A 12,901-nucleotide genomic window follows, 5' to 3' on the forward strand; every position below is an offset into this window, starting at 1 on the left:
AAAAGCCAATCCTTGATCCAACAGCCACGTCCAGCTATCGCCCAATATCGCTGCTCCCATTCGCTTCTAAACTCCTGGAGCAGCATGTCCACGCTGAACTTTCCTCCCACCTCTCATCTAACTTGCTCTTTGACAATCTACAATCTGGCTTCTGCCCCCATCATTCCACTGAGACAGCCCTTACCAAAATTACCAACGACCTACTTACAGCCAAAGCTAACAGACAATACTCTATACTCCTCCTCCTAGACCTGTCCTCTGCTTTCGACACAGTTGACCACTGCCTCCTACTACAGATCCTCTCCTCCTTTGGCATCAAAGACCTCACCCTATCCTGGATCTCTTCATACTTTTCCAACCGCACATTCAGCGTCTCCAACTCCCACACTACCTCCTCATCCCACTCTATCTCTGTTGGAGTCCCCCAAGGCTCTGTTCTAGGACCCCTACTCTTCTCAGTCTATACACTTGGCCTGGGGCAACTCATAAAGTCCCATGGATTCCAGTACCACCTTTATGCCGATGATACTCAGATCTACCACTCTGGCCCAGACATCACCTCTCTGCACTCCAGAATCCCAGAGTGTCTATCGGCCATATCCTCCTTCTTCTCCTCTCGCTTCCTCAAACTCAATGTGGACAAATCTGAACTATTCATCTTTCCCCCATTCCACAGATCTTCCTTACCCGACCTTTCTATAACAATTGACGACATCACGCTTTCCCCCGATACAGAGGTCCATTGCCTTGGAGTAACCCTTGACTCTGCCCTGTCCTTCAAACCACACATCCAAGCTCTCTCCACCTTCTGTCACCTCCAGCTCAAAAATATCTCCAGAATCTGTCCCTTCCTCAACCCTCAATCTACTAAACTACTTGTGCATGCCCTCATCATCTCCCGCCTTGACTACTGCAACATCCTTTTCTGTGGCCTCCCTACTAACACCCTTGCACCTCTCCAGTCCATCCTCAACTCTGCCGCCCGACTAATTCATCTCTCTCCTCACTACTCATCCTCTTCTCCCCTCTGCAAATCTCTTCACTGGTTCCCATTCCCTCAGCGTATCCAATTCAAATTACTAATACTGACCTACAAGGCCATCTACAACCTGTCTCCTCCATACATCTCTGAACTAATCTCCCGATACTTCCCCTCATGTAATCTCCAGTCCTCCCAAGACCTCCTTCTCTGAACCACACTTATTCGCTCCTCGCCCAACCACCTCCAAGACTTCTCCCGAATAGCCCCCATCCTCTGGAATTCCCTGCCCCAACACGTCCGGCTATCATCCACACTCGGATCCTTCAGACGGAACCTGAAAACCCACCTCTTCAGGATAGCCTACAGCCTGCAATGACCCCCGCTGCCTCACCACTACTGGAGCTACCGCCTCATAATCACTGGAGCTGCTGCAACCCCCAACCTACTGTCTCCTTCCCCACCATCCTGTAGCATGTAAGCCCTAAAGGGCAGGGTCCTCTCTTCCCTCTATATCAGTCTGTGATTGTTAGTTTGTTTACTGTAAGTGATATCTGTAATTCGTATGTAACCCCTTCTCATTTGCAGCACCATGGAATCAATAGTGCTATATAAATAATATTAATAATAATAATAATAATAATGTATAAGAATGAACTATTATGTAAATAAAAAGAAATAGCACCGAGTGTTGGGTTCACAGTAGGAAAAATTAGGGGGGAAAAATGATTCTAAGTACATACCGTAGGTTCAATATCACTCAAGTGGATGACTGTAGAAATGGTTATGGCAGTCCTATATCAGATTAGATCGCTAATTAGATATACATAGTTAGCAAGGACGAAAAAAGACATTTGTCCATCCAGTTCAGTCTATATTCCGTGAGAATAAATCCCCAGATCTACGTCCTTCTAAAGAACCTAATAACTGTAAGATACAATATTGTTATGCTCCAGGAAGATATCCAGGCTTCTCTTGAATCTCTCGACTGCATTCGCCATCACCACATCCTCATGCAAGGTATTCCAGATTCTCATTGCCCCTAACAGTAAAGAATCCTATGTTGGTGGAAAGACCTTCTCTCCTCCAGACACAGAGAATTCCCCCTTGTGACCGTTACATTCCTTGGTATAAACAGATCCTCAAAGAGATATTTGTATTGTCCCCTTATATACTTATACATGGTTATTAGATCGTCCCTCAGTAGTCTTTTTTCTAGGCTAAATAATCCTAATTTTGCTAATCTCTCTGGGTATTGTAGTTCCCCCATCCCCTTTATTAATTTTGTCACCCTCCTCTGTACTCGCTCTAGTTTTATTTTATGCTTCCTGAGCACCAGTGCCCCAAACTGTACACAGTACTCCATGTGTGGTCTAACCAGGGGTTTGTACAGAGGCAGTATAATGCTCTCATGATGTGTATCCAGACGTCTTTTTATGCACCCCATGATCCTGTTTGCCTTGGCAGCCGCTGCCTGGCACTGTCTTCTCCAGGTAAGTTTATCATTAACTAGGAACCCCAAGTCCTTCTCTGTTGTGAGTTCATTTTCCCCTTCACCATTGAGGTCTGATGAACTCCCTCTTCTGGTGAAGGAAGGTAGTAAGGCTGATTATCAAGCACCTGAGCAGGATGATGATGACTGGGTGACTGGAATTGCTGACTGGATATAAGGCAGCCGACGCCCTTCTGCCTTGCTGGTGATTTCTCAGAGGGATTCTAGGAGACCAGTCTGATTCCTGCTCCTCAAAAGCTAAGTTTTCTGTTCTGCTTTTAGCATTTGTGTTTTGGTTTTGTTTTGCCTTGTTTTTCTGGATTTCTGCCATTCCCTGCTGGGGTGAGCTGAATTCCTTTTTGCTCTGTCTTCAGAAAATACCTGAGTACTGATATAGTCTTTTTGAAGCCTAGCGTCTTCAGGGCTGTTTTCCCTATCAGTCTGTTGGCTCTTGTTTTGATAGGGTTTTGGCGGATTGCAGACAGCAGCATTTCTATCCTGTCCTATTTAGTTAGCTTGGGCCCCATCATTTGCTCAGCCTATCTTTCTATCTGTGTGAGTGTTTTTTCATCTTGCTTCACCGTCATTATATGTTGGGGGCTGCCTATTGCTTTGGGGTCTGCTCTGGGGCAGTTTAGATTTCCCTTTCTGTCTTTAGGCTATTTAGTTCTCCGGCTGTGATCGAGGGGTTTAGGGCACCGTAGGAACCCCCCACGGCTACTGCTAGTTGTTGTTGATAGGTTCAGGGGTCTGCAATCCGATAGCTTCCAACTTCTCTGGTTTTCTGGACTTAGCTAGTATTGCTGTTTTTGCCTCCTACGGTGATTCATTCATAACAGAATCACCAGCCATACCGCAGATCCTAGGGTACTCAATAGCAGGAAAGAATTGTAAAAAAAAAAAAAAAAAAAAAAAAAAAAGTGTGTATATTTTTTCCTCTATATCTCTGAGGCCGTAGGGGGAATTTTTTTTTTCTCTCAACGGAGATAAAGCAATTGTCTGATCGTGTGGAGCAGCTCGCTGCGGAAGTGCGGGGAATTTCCGCCTACCTTGCTCATTCACATGCTGCTGAACCAAAGATCCCTACTCCTGATGTGTTTTTTGGCGATCGCTCTAAATTTTTGAATTTCAAAAATAATTGTAAATTATTTTTTGCCTTAAAGCCTAACTCGTCAGGGAACTCCGCGCAGCGGGTTAAAATTGTCATCTCTTTGCTGCGTGGCGATCCCCAGGATTGGGCGTTTTCTTTGAAACCAGATGATCCTATTCTGACTAATGTGAATGCATTTTTTCAAGCCTTGGGGTCGTTGTATGACGAACCTAATGCTATTGATCAGGCTGAAAAGACCCTGTTGGCATTGAGCCAGGGTCGAGATTCTGCAGAATTGTACTGTCAAAAATTCCGAAAGTGGGCGGTCCTTACTACCTGGAATGATAATGCCTTGGCAGCTCTCTTTCGGAAGGGTTTGTCAGAAGCCGTAAAAGATACTATGGTGGGATTTCCTGTTCCCTCTGGTCTTGACGATTCTATGTCATTAGCCATTCAGGTTGATCGGCGTTTACGTGAACGCAGGACTGCACGAGAGGTGTTGCCACCTGTTGAACAAGTGTCTGAACCTATGCAATGTGATAGAGTTTTGTCCAGGGAGCAACGTCAGGAGTTCAGAAGGCGTAATAAGATGTGTTTTTTTTGTGGAGATGCCTCGCATATTATTTCCGTCTGTCCTAAACGAGAGAAACGTTTTGCACACACGTTTTCTGTGGGTGGTGTTCAACCTAAGTTTCTTCTGGCAATTACTCTGATCTGCGCCCTGTCCACATTTTCCGCCAAGACTTTTGTGGATTCGGGAGCAGCCCTGAACCTAATGGACTTGGATTTTGCTAAACGTTTTGGATTTCCGATGACACCTCTGCGGACACCTATCCCTTTGAGGGGGATTGATGCTACTCCTTTGGTGAAAAATAAACCTTAGTTTTGGACCCAGGTGGTAATGCGGGTCGCCCCAGACCATCAAGAAAATTGCAGATTTTTGGTGTTGCATAATTTGCATGATACCATTGTTCTGGGGTTTCCCTGGTTGCAAATTCATAATCCAGTTTTGGATTGGAAATCTGTGTCTGTGGTGAGTTGGGGTTGTCGGTGTGCCCTTAATGAGGCTCCGGTTTTTTCCACCTCTCCTCAGTCGCATGATGTTCCTGACTATTTGGCGGACTTTTATGATGTATTTAGTGAGAATGAGTCTGCGTCTTTGCCTCCTCATAGGAGTTATGACTGTGCAATTGAACTGAGCCTGGGGTGTAAATTTCCCAAGGGTCGGCTCTTCAATTTATCTGTACCCGAGCACGAGGCTATGCGATCCTATAAAGGAGGCGCTGGAGAAGGGTCATATTAGACCATCCTCTTCACCCATAGGTGCCGTTTTTTTTTTTCGTGGCCAAAAAGGATGGTTCAATAAGGCCTTGTATTGATTATCGTGCCCTCAACAAAATTACTATTAAATATCAGTATCCGTTGCCCCTGATTTCGGATCTATTCTCCAGAGTTAAAGGTGCTTGCTGGTTTACCAAGCTTGACCTCAGGGGGGCGTATAATCTTATCCGCATTAAGCATGGGGATGAATGGAAGACGGTGTTTAATACTCCAGAGGGACATATTGAGTACCTGGTGATGCCTTTTGGGCTCACTAATGCCCCTTCTGTCTTCCAGTGCTTCATGAACGACATTTTCCGGGATTTTGTGGATACATTTTTGATCATCTATCTGGATGATATTTTGATCTTCTCCAAGGATTGGGATTCACATGTGGAACATGTTCGGACTGTGTTCCGGATCTTGAGGGCGAATTCCCTGTATGTCAAAGGATCGAAATGCCTTTTTGGGGTACAGAGGATTTCATTTTCGGGATTTATTTTATCTCCGTCAACTATTGAAATGGACCCGGCCAAGGTACAGGCCATTTATGATTGGGTTCAGTCCACTTCTTTGAAGGCCCTCCAGAAGTTTTTGGGTTTTGCTAATTTTTATCGTAAATTTATAGCAAAATTTTCTAGTATTGCCAAGCCATTGACTGATCTGACTAAGAAGGGTGCTGATGTGTTGAATTGGTCTCCGGAGGCTGTTTCTTCCTTTCAGGAGCTGAAGCGAAGATTCACTTCTGCCCCGGTTTTGCAGGAAACCTGATGTCTCACTCCCGTTCCAGGTAGATGTGGACGCTTCTGAGATTGGTGCAGGAGCTGTTTTGTCGCAAAAGGATCCTGTAACATCTAAAATGAATCCCTGTGCTTTCTTTTCCCGAAAGTTCTCTCCATCTGAACGTAACTATGATGTGGGGAATCGGGAACTGTTAGCCATGAAATGGGCATTTGAGCAGTGGAGACATTGGTTGGAGGGAGCTAAACATCAAGTCGTAGTCCTCACTGACCACAAGAATTTGATTTACCTGGAGTCGGCCAAACGCTTGAACCCTAGACAGGCTAGGTGGGCCTTGTTTTTTACACGTTTTGATTTTGTGGTCTCTTTTCTTCCTCGCACTAAGAATGTCAAGGCTGACGCTCTCTCTAGGAGTTTCTTTGCTGATTCTCCTGTTGTGACCAAGCCTGCAACCATCTTAGGTGAGGGGGTAGTTCTTTCTGCCATCTCGCCCGATTTGAGACGTGCTCTGGAAGAGTTCAAGGAGGACAAACCTGAGCGTTGTCCCAGTGGAAAGTTGTATGTTCCTGACCAGTGGAAGAAGAAAGTGATGTCTGAAGTTCATTGCTCTGCATTGGCTGGTCATCCAGGTATTTTTGGTACTAGAGATCTGGTGAGTCGGTCTTTTTGGTGGCCCGCCTTGTCTCGTGATGTCAGGAATTTTGTGCAGTCCTGTGGGACTTGCTCCCGGTCTAAACCTTGTTCTCGCTCTAGTGGGTTGTTGATGCCTTTGCCGGTCCCCAGGAGGCCATGGACCCATATTTCAATGGATTTCATCTCTGATATGCCTGTCTCTCAGAGAATGACTGTTATTTGGGTGATTTGTGATAGGTTCTCTAAGATGGTTCATCTTGTACCACTCCCTAAGTTGCCATCTTCCTCTGAGTTGGTGCCCCTGTTTTTGCAACAGGTGGTTCGCTTGCACGGGATTCCTGAGAACATTGTATCTGACAGAGGAGTTCAGTTTATGTCTAGATTTTGGAGGACTTTCTGTTCCAAGCTGGGAATTCAGTTGTCCTTCTCCTCTGCTTTTCACCCTCAGACCAATGGGCAGATGGAGAGAACAAACCAGACCTTGGAGTCGTATTTGAGATGTTTTATTTCCGCTGATCAGGATGATTGGGTTTCATTTTTGCCCTTGGCCGAATTTGCTTTAAATAATAGAGCTAGTTCTGCCACTTTGATGTCACCTTTTTTTGTAACTTTGGGTTTCATCCAAGGTTTTCTTCAAGGCAGGTGGAGCCTTCTGCCTGCCCAGGTGTTGACACTGTGGTGGAGAGAATGCACCAGATCTGGGACCAAGTGGTGGATAAGTTATCTCTCTCCCAGGAAAAGGCCCAGCGGTTTTCCAACCGACATAGGACCATTGGTCCCCAGTTTAAGGTTGGTGATATGGTTTGGTTATCATCAAGAAATATCGCTATGAAGGTGGCTTCTCCTAAGTTTAAGCCTAGAATTATTGGACCTTACAAGATTTTGGAGATTATTAATCCGGTCTCTTTTCGTTTGGCTCTTCCTGTCACATTTAAAATCCATAATGTGTTTCATAAGTCCTTGTTGAAGAGGTTTGTTGAACCAGTTATTCCTGGGGTGGCACCTCCGGACCCTGTATTGGTTGAAGGCAACATGGAATATGAGGTAGAGAAGATACTGGATTCCCGTCTGGCTAGACGGAGACACCAGTATTTGGTTAAGTGGAAGGGTTATGGTCAGGAGGATAATTCCTGGGTCTCTGCCTCTGATATTCATGCCAAAAGATTGGTGCGTGCCTTTCATCGGTCTCACCCTGATCGCCCTGGTGGCGTGGATGAGGGTTCGGTGACCCCTCCTCAAGGGGGAGGTACTGTTGTGAGTTCATTTTCCCCTTCACCATTGAGGTCTGATGAACTCTCTCTTCTGGTGAAGGAAGGTAGTGAGGCTGATTACCAAGCACCTGAGCAGGATGATGATGACTGGGTGACTGGAATTGCTGACTGGATATAAGGCAGCCGACGCCCTTCTGCCTTGCTGGTGATTTCTCAGAGGGATTCTAGGAGACCAGTCTGATTCCTGCTCCTCAAAAGCTAAGTTTTCTGTTCTGCTTTTAGCATTTGTGTTTTGGTTTTGTTTTGCCTTGTTTTTCTGGATTTCTGCCATTCCCTGCTGGGGTGAGCTGAAATCCTTTTTGCTCTGTCTTCAGAAAATACCTGAGTACTGATATAGTCTTTTTGAAGCCTAGCATCTTCAGGGCTTTTTTCCCTATCAGTCTGTTGGCTCTTGTTTTGATAGGGTTTTGGCAGATTGCAGACAGCAGCTTTTCTATCCTGTCCTATTTAGTTAGCTTGGGCCCCATCATTTGCTCAGCCTATCTTTCTATCTGTGTGAGTGTTTTTTCATCTTGCTTCACCGTCATTATATGTTGGGGGCTGCCTATTGCTTTGGGGTCTGCTCTGGGGCAATTTAGATTTCCCTTTCTGTCTTTAGGCTATTTAGTTCTCCGGCTGTGATCGAGGGGTCTAGGGCACCGTAGGAACCCCCCACGGCTACTGCTAGTTGTTGTTGATAGGTTCAGGTGTCTGCAATCCGACAGCTGCCAACTTCTCTGGTTTTCTGGACTTAGCTAGTATTGCTGTTTTTGCCTCCTACGGTGACTCATTCATAACACTTCTCCATGTCAGATTTACCCAGTGGTTTCCCGTTCAGTGTGTAATGGTGATATTGATTCCTTCTTCCCATGTGTATAACCTTACATTTATCATTGTTAAACCGCATCTGCCACCTTTCGGCCCAAGTTTCCAATTTATCCAGATCCATCTGTAGCAGAATACTGTCTTCTCTTTTATTCACTGCTTTACATAGTTTTGTATCATCTGCAAATATCGATATTTTACTGTGTAAACCTTCTACCAGATCGTTAATAAATATGTTGAAAAGAATAGGTCCCAACACCGACCCCTGCGGTACCCCACTGGTCTCAGCGACCCAGTTAGAGAATACACCATTTATAACCACCCTCTGCTTTCTATCACTAAGCCAGTTACTTACCCATTTACACACATTTTCCCCCAGAACCTGCATTCTCATTTTGTGTACCAACCTCTTGTGTGGCCCGGTATCAAACGCTTTGGAAAAATCAAGATATACCACATACAATGACTCACCTTGGTCCAGTCTATAGCTTACCTCTTCATAAAAACTGATTAGATTGGTTTGACAGAAGCGATTCTTCATAAACCCATGCTGATATGGAGTTAAACAGTTATTCTCATTGAGATAATCCAGAATAGCATCCCTCAGAAACCATTCAAATATTTTACCAACATTAGAGGTTAGACTTACTGGCCTATAATTTCCAGGCTCACTTTTAGAGCCTTTTTTGAAAATTGGTACCACATTTGCTATGTGCCAGTCCTGTGGAACAGACTCCGTCTCTATAGAGTCCCTCAATATAAGAAATAAAAACTTGTCTATATATATCTATTTGTTTCCTTTTGTGACAAAGTCAAAGTGATCAGCATACATTTTCATTGGGCTTGCAGCATAATTTGAGATAAATGAGGGAATATTAAAATCTTAGTCTTAGGTTGCAGAATGATTGCTTTTTTAAATATTTCCTCTATCAATCTTCCTTTAGTTTGATAAAAATGAATGGTTGGCAAGACTTCTCTTGGGGCATTCACAGAAGCTGTTCTGGCTCTCGATATATAATGTGTTCTATCAATCATGTAATCCAAAGTTGTATATGAGATAAGTGTTTTGAACAGTTGGGGTAAAAATTATTGCAGATCTTGAGATGATATTTTTAAAAGAATTTTAGTTTTTTTTAAAGTATTACATTTGGATCTTTAAGCTCTGCAATATGTTCTTGTAACCATTGCACTTCTTTTTTTGATGAAGGCAAGAATATTCACTATTCTATTGTGGTTTTCAGCAAGTGATCTACTAGCTAGAAATAATATCTTTCTAGCTAGTAGATCACTTGCTGAAAACCGTATAAGTATAGGTTATGGCAGGTTTCTTGACTACATGTATTGATACAAACCTATGGATTACAGAGGCCAAAGAAGTTTTCTCTGATAAAGTGTTTACACAAAAAATAGATATACCCCGACATATAGTGTGGCTTTCAAGGAACTGGATAAAATCTATAGGGATCAGATAGCCTCATAGTGGGAGGTTCAGAGTCTTGAGAACTATATACGATCAGGTATTGTACCTCGCCATCTGAGGATTACCTGCACCCCAGGCTTTAGATATAGGAGTGCATCCCTACTCACTAAGTGGGAAAAAGAGGCAACGGAGAGTTCGATCAGATTTATGAGACTCCTCTTAGAGGAAGAAAAAAGTAATCTTAATAAACTTACAGAATCTCTGAGAGAGCAGATTGAGATTACGAAAAAATATTAGAGTGAGTCTGATTTCTCTGTAAAAGAGGTCAATTTGCAAAACACTCTGGAAAAATTTCAGTACCATTTGAAAGAGAAGAAACACAAGTTATATAATAGAGATCTCCAAGAGTTTAGAGATAACAAAGCCTACTCAGTACAAGTAGTCAGGAATAATAGACCAATAGAAACTGATATATCCTCATCAGAGGCAGAATTTTCTGACACTGAGAGTAGATCAAGACATTTTAGAGGTAGAGGAAGAGGAGGACAAAGGGGTAAGTGTAATAGAGGCTCCCATAAGAGGTCACCGAAGAGAGATTTTTTAGACCTAAGTTATCCATTAAGAAACCGCTTAAATCCACACAGCGGACCAGAGGGCCAGAGGTAATTAATTTATCACAACGCCCCCTGACTGAAACTGAGATGTGTGTGCTTAGTAAAGGCCTTTCTTTTGTACCAACATCAGACATAGACATCTTTGAAACAGTGAAAGATCTACACCTGTTTGCCCGTAAATTAAAATGGAAAAAGCATTTTTTTAAACAAGATCAGTTTTTTCCCAAGAACTGGGTATCTCCGAAGATTTATTACAGGATGTACGGTTCCTGTTTCACCTGGGGGATGATAATCCTAATCTTAGAGGTGAGGGCCCATTTACAGATCTAAAGAAAAAAAGTACGGTTATGCCCCCCCCACAGGTGATGTCAACTCAATTGATATCTTTGATAATCTTGTTACTAATGATTTGATGAAATCAGGAGATCTCTTGAACTCAAGATTCTATAACTTAGGGAAAGAGGAGATGGAAAGTCTAAAGAGACTTGAGAATGACAGGAGTGTCATTATAAAAAGCTCCGATAAAGGAGGGAATATTGTTGTTATGGATACGTCTAGCTACAAGAACATGTGCCTCTCTATATTGGAGGACAGGTTGAGTTATGAGATATTATCATCTAACCCCATAGTGAGTATATGTGATTCTCTTAGGATGTTAGTTAACGAAGGTTTTGATTCGGAAGTCATTGATAAAAAAGAAAAAGACTTCCTGATTCCCTCACATCCTACTATGGCGACTTTTTACTGCCTCCCAAAAATCCACAAAGGTCTTACCCCTTTAAAGGGTCGACCCATAGTGGCAGGTATTAATAGTGTGACTCAGAATTTAGGAATGTATCTTGACCAGATATTAAGACCCTTTGTGATGAACTTGAGCTCATATATTAGAGATACAGGTGATCTTCTATGTAGATTGGATGGTATATGCCTTGAGGAAGACATGATTTTTGGGAGCATAGATGTGGAGGCTCTGTACTCCTCGATACCCCACAAAAAAGGCCTGATGGCCGTGGAATACTATCTTAAGTCTCGAGGACGCTTCTTTATGAAACATAATGATTTCGTTTTAAAAGCTTTGAAATTCTGCCTTACAAATAATGTCTTTCTCTTTGGGAATAAGTACTTCCACCAGCTCAGGGGCACTGCAATGGGCTGCCCATGCGCGCCCACTTATGCAAATTTGCTCCTGGGCTGGTGGGAGGAAAAAATTGTGTTTAACGATATGAATTCTCGACATGATAGCGTAGCCTTATGGCTACGCTATATTGATGATATTTTTGTGATTTGGAGGAGTACAGAATCTGAATTTGTCTCTTTTGTGAATGACCTTAATTGTAATGATTTAGGCCTTAGATTCACATATGAGGTACATAGATCAGAAATGAGATTTTTGGATGTGTGTGTCAAAAAGGGAATTGATGGAATCCTAGAAACGAGCAATTATAGGAAACCAACAGCTACTAACTCACTCCTAAGATGGGAGAGCAATCATCCTCTTCCACAAAAAAGAGGGATACCAAAAGGACAATATTTGAGGTTACGTCGTAATTGCTCAAACCCTCAGATATTTAAAGAACAAGCCGATGATATGAGGGAGAGATTCCGGGAGAGAGGATACCCAGATCATGTTTTGAAGGCCGCTTATGGGGAATCATTAAAGAAAGATCGAAAAGAACTATTAAGGAAAAAAGAAAAAAAAGAGGACAAAGAGGTCACACGGTTTATTACTAAGTTCTCGAATGGGTCAGAAAAATTCAAAGAAATTTTAGAACGACACTGGCCAGTCCTTAAAATGGATACAGATATTGAGAAAACGTTAGGCTCCAAACCACAAGTGACATATAAAAAGAATAAATCTCTAAAAGATAGACTCATGCACAGTCATTTTAGAGAGATTCCAGCACGCACCTGGTTAGAAAGGGAGGTAAAAGGGTGCTATAGATGCGGTAACTGTATAGCATGTCAGTCAGTAACGCAAGGGAAAACTTTTATGAGTATGAACAACAAGAAAATTTACACTATTAGACAGTTTATTAATTGTCGCACTAGTGGGGTGATTTATAAGGCAACCTGTATATGTGGAATGGAATATGTAGGGAAAACCAGAAGAGAGTTCAGGAAGAGGATACGGGAACACGTTGGTGATGTGGTGAATCATATAGAATCATAGAATCATAGAATCGTAGAGTTGGAAGGGACCTCCTGGGCCATCTGGTCCAACCCCCTGCTCAAAGCAGGATTCGCTAAATCATCCCAGTCAGATGTCTGTCCAGCCTCTGTTTGAAGACTTCCATTGAAGGAGAACTCACCACTTCTCGTGGCAGCCTGTTCCACTCATTGATCACTCTAACTGTCAAAAAGTTTTTTCTAATATCTAATCTGTGTCTCTTCCCATTCAGTTTCATCCCATTGCTTCTAGTCTTTCCTTGTGTAAATGAGAATAAAGTTGATCCTTCTACAATGTGACAGCCCTTTAGATATTTGTAGACAGCTATTAAGTCTCCTCTCAGTCTTCTCTTTTGCAAACTAAACATTCC

The sequence above is a fragment of the Dendrobates tinctorius genome, unplaced genomic scaffold (assembly GCF_039654945.1).
Source record: "Dendrobates tinctorius isolate UK_male_01 unplaced genomic scaffold, ASM3965494v1 ptg000022l, whole genome shotgun sequence".
NCBI classification, from domain to species: domain Eukaryota; kingdom Metazoa; phylum Chordata; class Amphibia; order Anura; family Dendrobatidae; genus Dendrobates; species Dendrobates tinctorius.